This window comes from Psammomys obesus, unplaced genomic scaffold, assembly GCF_907164565.1.
Source record: "Psammomys obesus unplaced genomic scaffold, mPsaObe1.curated_primary_1811, whole genome shotgun sequence".
Taxonomy (NCBI): domain Eukaryota; kingdom Metazoa; phylum Chordata; class Mammalia; order Rodentia; family Muridae; genus Psammomys; species Psammomys obesus.
The window spans coordinates 19466876-19475226 of record NW_026596101.1 but is presented as its reverse complement, the minus strand read 5'-3'; the positions used below and the strand labels follow the sequence as shown (position 1 = coordinate 19475226).

Genomic DNA, 8351 nt, shown 5'->3' with positions numbered 1-8351 from the left:
AGATAGATAGATAGATAGATAGATAGATAGATAGATAGATAGATAGATAGATAGATAGATAGATAGATAGATAGATAGAGTAGACAGACAGACAGACAGACAGACAGACAGACAGACATGGGTAGGATGTGGTGTGACCCAAGAATCGATCACAGGAAGGCAAGAAAGGTAGATAAACCTTATGAAAAACTGAAGTGCTGACAGATAGAAGAAATGTCTCCATGTCATATTGTCACCATTTTGATATGACCCAGTTACACACCCTAATAGCAGAATAGTAGAGAAACAAAGTCAAGATGGGTAGAAGAGGAAAGAACAACAATAAACTGTCCTCTTTTTCAGGCTGGAAAATGGATTCCTAGTAAAGCCCTTGGCATCAAGTCTCTGAGTGTGTATAATAAAACCCCCAGAGATTTTTGATAGTTTCTAATATAGTTTACCTAATTCACTTACACTTTGGATTGGACTTGCAAAAGAGGATTAAAGTTAAAATTATATTAAAGAATGAAAATTAAAACAGACCCTCTCTGAAACACAAATTTTCCAGATGCTATATAAGTCTTGGCTAAGTTCAAAGTGAACCTGCTATGATGGCCTTAAATCCATGGAAATCCAGGCCTTGCTTACCAAGAAATGCTTTTTACGTTAATCACTTGCATGCTTAGATCAAAGAGAATAATTTAAGTTCTAAAAGAATTTCAGATTTGCTTTCACGTTATCATTTATCCAGTGAAAACAATTACCTGAACTAAAAACATACAGCACTTTCTTTCCTTTGGGCAAATTCTGCTTCCTGGCATGTCTCTAGGACAAGTGATGGGTACCATATACCCAATCTTTGGACCTTGGCAGTTATTTCACGGACACACTCACTATCTTATCTTTTGTTATACCAGGCCTCCCTGCGTTCAATCTTCTTTTCTTTCAAATGTCATCACTTAGGACAGAAAAAATGTAAACACAGTATCAAGGACCAACCTTCGAAATAAACTCTCAATCCAGTGGGAATCCAGTAGGAAGCACATCGCTGTAATTTGGGGAAGGTAACAGCAGTGTGGATGAACACTAAATGAGCCGTGTGTTATTTATTGTCTAATCTGAACCAGGGCCTAGAATACAGAAGGAACTCAGCATTCAGTAAGAGTTCATGTACTAATAATGCCCTCACACAAAATTATTTTACCTAAAGCTACCTGCCCCATACCACACATACAAATACTACTGCTGGACTGTGTTTGGAATCTTTTGTTGCGGCTTGCTTTTTCTGTTGCTAGGGATGGGACATGGAGTCTTGAGCCTGACAAGCAGGTACTCCATCTACCCTCATCTATATTTCTAGCCTCTTGACTTGATTGATGAGGCTGAAATTGGAGCAGAGCAAGGATTTCTAAGGCCTGGAGGCGTAGCTCAGCCACAGAGGTTTGCCTAGCATAAACAAAGCTCTACATTTGATCCACAGAATTAAAAGAAGGCCCTACAAAGCCGGACGATGGTGGCTGATGCTTTGAATACCAGCACTCAAGCAGCAGAGGCCATCGGATCATTGCGTTCAAGGCCAGTGTGATCTACAGAGTGAGTTCTAGGACAGCCAAGGGTACACGGGGAAACCCTGTCTGAAAAAGAAAACCTAACAATGGCTTGGTGGGGGAAAGGCACGTACCATCAAGACTGATAACCTAAGTTCCATTCCCAGGAACCATATGATAAACAGAGATAACAAACTTTCACAAGTTGTGCTCTGATCTCTATATATGCCCACACACAAATAAATAAATGTGATTTTAAAGAAAGCTAACAATGGTGAACTGAATTCTGCAGCCATTTCTTGCCCCTGGGATGATTCCCACAGCTGTGCTTCCAGCCCCAGTGCTGCATGGGATTTCACTTCCTGACCCACAAGTGTGGGCTTCTGACCAGTATCCATCTCTTTCAAATACACAATGAAGACAAAGAGTCAAGCCTTCAACTGAAACGTATGCCGAGAACGTGGGCAGCCAGGGCCTGGGAAGAAGATTAGAAAAGCACAAAGAGCCTATGAAGCAGGGAATGACAGATAGAAAAAAAAATAAAAATGAAAATAAGAAAAATAAATAAATAAATAAAGACTGCAAGACAGCACTGCTTCAGAGACTAGAAGACACTGCTCAGATGCCCTATGCCCTCTGCCCTTAAGTTACACACTTTCTTTTTACATTTGCTCAAGGGCATTACAGTGCTGGCAACTCAGAGTCAAACATGAAAGCATTTCCTCCCTAACCAAAGCAATCATCATCAGACAATACTGAGAAAGCTGAGGCCACAGAAAGAAAGTGCAAACAGGCCAGGGTGGCCCACGAAAAGAGGAGGAACCACCAGAACTGAGACAAGGAAGCTCTGAGAAAGCCTATGAATTAAGTTTCTGTTCACCCTCGGCAAATGATGAGAGGAGCTCGGCGTTAAACGGGCTGGTGATAGCAGAGCTGTGTTTACAATGTTTTAGTATCCGTGAATCCCACATTCTTTTCCTTTTCTTGTACAGTCTTGTTTGAAACTCTGGCAAAACGCTGCACTAGGGAAGCAATTGAAAGTTGGCTAACGTGAAGTTCTGTGATTTTCAATTAAAAACACTCTCTCCCTGGCTGGTTGCTACCACTGTGGAAAATAAAGAGCTGCAATGAGGGTTTCCCTCCTATTGAAAACGGTTCTGTTAAGCTTCAGAATGGTGAAAATCACTTACCTACCTACACAAACCACTTCTGTTCGGGCTATACCACGGCTCTGATCCCAGTGCCTGGGAATAAGGCACATTTTTGTATAGACTAATTCTTCTGTTTTCATTCCTTAAGGGCCCTCCATGAATTTGCATTTATATATCCAAGAATGCCCAAAACTCACAAATGCCTGTGATCCCGCAGGGCTCTGATAATTACCGCCCTTTCTAGCAGCACAGGCTTATTCTGCTTCAGGAGACACTTGCCAGGTTTGTAGTTCACTATTATTAACACAGAAAAATAAAACTTTCACCACACAAAAACAACTACCGAGACCATCCTACTCTAAACAACAACGTGCTTTGTAATTTTTTCCCAGTGCTGCTTACTGAATGCTAAAGAATGCAAAATGTGTGCGCTGCGCAAGCACACACGCGCGCACACACACAGGTTCTTTTTAAGTACTTCTTAAGGGGACTGACTGTAATCTCTAATAGGGGAATGGTGGGGAATAAACACCTGGATTTGCATCTGCTTGCTGAGTGATGTTTTTATAGGTATTTTATTGTTGTACAAACAAAAGGCTGAAGGAGAATCTCATTCATCTCTGGGTCCCTTCTTCCTGGTAGCTGATGCAGACAGGGAGAAGCAGAGAGGGCCATCACGCAGAATGGAACCCACTCTCAAATGTCATAAAAGCAAATGAAATCAAGATGGCCCGTTAACAATAAAAAATCCAAACAATACAAGAAGATGGCAGCCAACAAACTCTTATTAGAAAAGGGAGGGATTATCCTCGCCCCTGAATATGCAAAAGAAAACCTCAACACTCTGGTCCTGAAAAAAAGCACCAATGTTCTCTTAGAGTACCAAGATTTTAACTGTGAAAAACCAGGTTGCTAGGGCTTTCTTACCTGTACCAGCCTGTAGTTCCCTCCCCTTAATTCCAATATGGAACATGCAGGCTGGGCTCCTTCAGCAACTCTGCAAAAGGGGCAGAGTAACAGAGGCAGGGCCACCTTGGTTTCACTCTCAGCTGACAGGACCTGAGAGCATGCTCGGCCACCAGCACACAGCCCAAGGGCAGAGCAGAACAGCAGCTCTTCTCTCTGGAGCTTGAAAGCAGAACCAAGCCATTAGCATCAACCCACCAACACTAACCTTCAGCAACAGGAGAGAGAGCCCATACTGCATTAAAGAACTTCAGAAAAATCAGAGGTTAACAATCAAATGCAGGGAAAATGGGAGACGTTGTGGGTGTCACTAAATGGCTGGGATGAGGCCACCAAGACTACCTGGGCAGAAGGAGCCCTGCTTGGGCTTCTAAGGTTCAGTTTCCTCATCTACAAGATAGGAATAATAGCTCTGTACATCTCATAGGGCAGTGTGAGAATTCAATTCCTAGCACACAAAAGTTCTCCTAGTGAACGATCAATACACACCCCTCCCCTGCCTCCCTCCTCTCATTCTTTTCCTTAAAGGAAGGAGAGGAAGGGACTTCCTTCCTTCCTTTGTGTTGTATCCTCACCAATGTTTTTTTTTTTTTTTTTAAAGTACCTACAGTGCTCTTTAAAAACTGGTCCAGTTTCAATTTGTCTAAGATTAGGTACAAAAAAATGAAACCACACTCCTCAAAGCCATACGAATCTAGGAATTCAGAAAGAATAGCCAAACACTTACCCTGTGAGGATGTGGAGGAGCTGGTATGATAACCTTCTGACTCAGTTTTTACTTTTCCAACTTCAGACAGCACAGAAGCACAGCCCCACGCCTTCAACTGAGACTTCCAAGAGATAAGCATCGAGGAGAGCCAGGGAGTGCCTGAGGGGCCTGGACGGGCCAGGCAAGCCTGGTCTATTTTCTATTCTGTCTTCCTGACTTGAAACCAGACTAAGATTCACACCTCCCTTTGCCTTCCATACCTCCAGAGACTTTCAGCCTTGGGGATGCACCCTCGAGGTAAAAAGCTTGTTTCCCAAATAAAATATTTCAACAGATAATCACTGCTCTTAGGATAAAATCCAACCCCTTTACTTACAATCTGCAAGGCTCCATGAATGCGCCATCCCACCCAATGCACCCATGCCATACTCCAAGGCCCAGCTTCTTCTAGGACTCCTCCAATTGTCCCTCAGTCCAGGATGCCCTCCTTGTTCCTCCCATCTCTGGCTTTCTCATGCCCCATGACTCAACCCTGCCTGACACAGGCTACCTATTCATTTGACCCTCACTGATTAAGTACTGAAGACTTTACCAGCTGTGTTGGTCTTTTCCTTGTTGCTGTCACTGCATACCTGAGAGAAAGAACGCAAAGGACAAGAGGCCAATTTGAGCTCATGGCCTCAGCCTGTCCTCACAGGGAGGCATGGGTGAGTTCATGGCAGGAAACACTCCTTACATCTTGGCAGATCAAAAAGCACACAAATGCAAGCAGAGGCAGGTGTCACCTTCGGTGTGTACCTAGGGAGTGGCCTATGCCTGCCTGCATCATGCCCCCAGCTTTGCAAGTGGCAGCACTAGCTGGGGAAGCAATGATCACACACCACACTCAAACCAAAACACCTAGTGACAGCCTATCTCCCTCCTGCCCTCCCAGGAAAGCCTCAAAAGAGCAGGCCTGTGTACCAATAGCCACCTAGGCAGACCCTGGCCCCAGCTAAAAGGCAAGCAAAAGGCAGTGACCCATTCTGAGGCAAGCTTCTCCCCATTTGACAATGTTCTGAAACAAAGCTTAAGCAAGTCACAAGAAAATAAAGGTTACGTAAGTGCCCATTCTCTTATGTAAATGAAGCTTTCACAAACATTAAAGCAAAACAAAGGTGGTGTCAACTAAGCCATTACAATAGCCAGGGCAGTCTGAAAATGGCCACAAACAATGAAAAATTAAGAAGAAAACAAATGCTGGCCCCTGACCTATATCCCGCAAATTCTGATTTAACAATGGTGTATGACACTATTTAAGATGAGAATACTTGGCAAGGGATGAAACATACAGCTTTAGCACTCTGTTTCTCAAGCTATGGACGGAGAAGAGTATCTAAATACAGTAGTAGCTAATCACTAGGAATAACAAAACAAAAAACAAACAAACAAAAAAGCAAGGGGCAGGGGGTACTGAAAGGATAAAATGTTTGGTTGTCAAAGCCTAAGAACTGGAATTCAGGTCCCTGGAATCTACTTAAAAGCTGGACAAGTGTAGAGATCACCTGTCACCCCAGCCCTGGAAAGGCAGAGACAGGGACAAACTGGCTATCTAGACAACCTAGAATTAGCAAACTCCGATTCATCTTAAGACTCTGACTTAATAAAGTAGAGAATGCAAGAGGACTTCCATGCACAAGGTCATACACACATATGGACACTTTTTCAAAAAAATGAAATACAAGCCCAAACTGTACAGATACACACTTCATATGTTAAATTATTGTTCATTTTCAAGATGCTTACTCTTGATGCCTGTACTATTGTACACAGGTAATCAAAACACAGTTTAGGGCTGAGGCTGTAGCGCAAGGCCCCACATTCAATCCTGAGGACCATCTGTGGTCTCCTGAACATATTGAACCAGCAGGGTAACAAATGTACAGGGAAAGAACAAAGCACCCTGACAGCTGATGTGATGATGACTGCAAACGCTCTGGGATTTACCTGGCTTGATTATACTACATGGCGGTAGGTGACTACACTTCCAAAGAGGACCATGCCACAAAAAGCAAGATCTGTGACCTGGTGGATGTCCATGATGCTCCCAGGTATAAAGAAGAGTTCTGGGTTTGTTGGGTTTTTTTAAATGCAGAAATAGTGGATTTTCTGGAGTGAACAATTTAAAATACCTGTCTTAAAACAAACAAACAAACAAACAAACAAACTTAAGTTTACTTTTGTTCACGTGGAATTATTTTAATCTCTTTATTTGAGCGCATGTGTTTTGTGTTACCAATAATGTAGGAGCATGTCATTCTTCTCACTGAAAACACACTGTTAGGATGAAAGCACATCTTGAAAATGACAGCATCTAATAGTGGAAGGCAGCTGGCCCCTATATGCAACACGAATTCCACATCTACAGATGCAAGCGACCAATGGACGGGGGAAAAACAAAAAACCTGTGTCTGTACTAAATACATACAGATTTTTAGTTGCCATTTTCCCCTAATGGAGATAACACAGCAACTGCTTACATCACACTTATCTTACAGGACATACTATTAGTAACCTAGAAATGTTTAAAGTATATTGGAAGGCCGCGGTAGGAGTTCAATGGAAACACTTGCCTAGTATGTCCAAGGAGGTAGGTTCTAAGTAACGACAAGTCTTTTCCTGTAACTTAAACATCTTCTCGGCCTCAGGGACTACTGGACTCAACCAATCCCCTTTGGATACCCAGGGGCAATTGTGTACTTGAAGCAGGGCTAAACTAGGAAAGGGAGACTAATGGCATTACATGAAGTCATAGATATGAGAGATTAAGGTGTGCTGCTTTCACTCAAGTCTCAAGGGCCAGGACCAAAAACAAAGGAAAGTTTGTGGTGAGAGTCACAGTCATTACACTAAATTCAAACAGAAACACTTGATAGTGTGCCTGAGCATCCAAACAGCAGAGAGAGAAATAATATTACCCTACCAGCTCCAATAGCAAACCACAAAATTAATGAGAAGAAAAACAAAAAGATGTTGCAAGCTTAACGGTCTGAGTTAAATTCTTTGCATCCATCACCCTTTGACTCAACTTCCAGATATTCCCTCTGTGCCATAAGCCCATTCTTAAATATAAAGGGTTTCTCTAGACCTGCTCCTGTCCTAGGAACCTGTCAGTTGCCAATCTGCCAGTAATGTGTCTTCCTAACATGCTAACTTGGCCCTATTGTCAACTTGAAGGTCACTTTAACCAGGAGACTCTCTGAATCCTCTGTCATCTGTCACTCCTGTTCATTCCATCACTCTTTATCTCTTTATCAGACTCATTTCCAGTGCCCATTTAAATGATGGAATTTTCTTTCTTTCACCACGTGAAATAGAAACATCACATGAGGACAACTTTGAGGATGAGTCTGTGTTAACAGGGAATAATTAAAACAGATGCCACATATAAGCCAATGTACCCTGAAGAAAATATTGTAAATATTTTTAAATAAGAGAATGTCTTGCTAGGTCACAGTAAGAAATATCAAAGGTGGAACACAAAATCTCTACATCACCATTCTGCAACAATGCTAAAATTTCTAAAATAAATAACTTTTAGCAGATTGCGAAAGTCAACTGTGAAGCAACTGGTGTGTCTACTTCATAAAGCATATTAGAAGCTGCCTGCTCACAGACCTTGTGTAAAATCGTAGATCTGTCTTTTCCAGGCTCCTCAGGGTGACTCTTGCACCCTGCTCATTAAGGAGTTCCTGGCCCTTCACCAAAATGACGATCATCACAGATTATACTTCCATCTATAACACACTGGAGCTGAAACTCACAAGTCTGTTTCTTCCCAGAATGCAGTGTTAATGCAAATCAATTATTTTTAATAAAAATAGTATTTGTGTTGAAAATACAGAAGATAATTTCTCACTATGACAAAAAAAAATCTGAAGATAAGTCTTTTATACCTTTGGCATGTATTACACACACACACACACACACACACACACACACACACACACACACACACAC

At 42.2% G+C, this 8351-nt stretch overlaps 1 protein-coding gene and 1 pseudogene across 21 annotated transcripts in view; one reads left to right on the top strand and one right to left on the bottom strand.

Moving 5' to 3' along the window:
* Magi1 (membrane associated guanylate kinase, WW and PDZ domain containing 1) overlaps nt 1-8351 on the bottom strand; it is a 605088-nt gene that overhangs the window by 476216 nt on the left and 120521 nt on the right. The gene's annotated exons all lie outside the window — the stretch shown is intronic.
* Nucleotides 6357-8351, top strand: part of LOC129692192 (histone-binding protein RBBP4-like) — a 17430-nt pseudogene continuing 15435 nt past the window's right edge.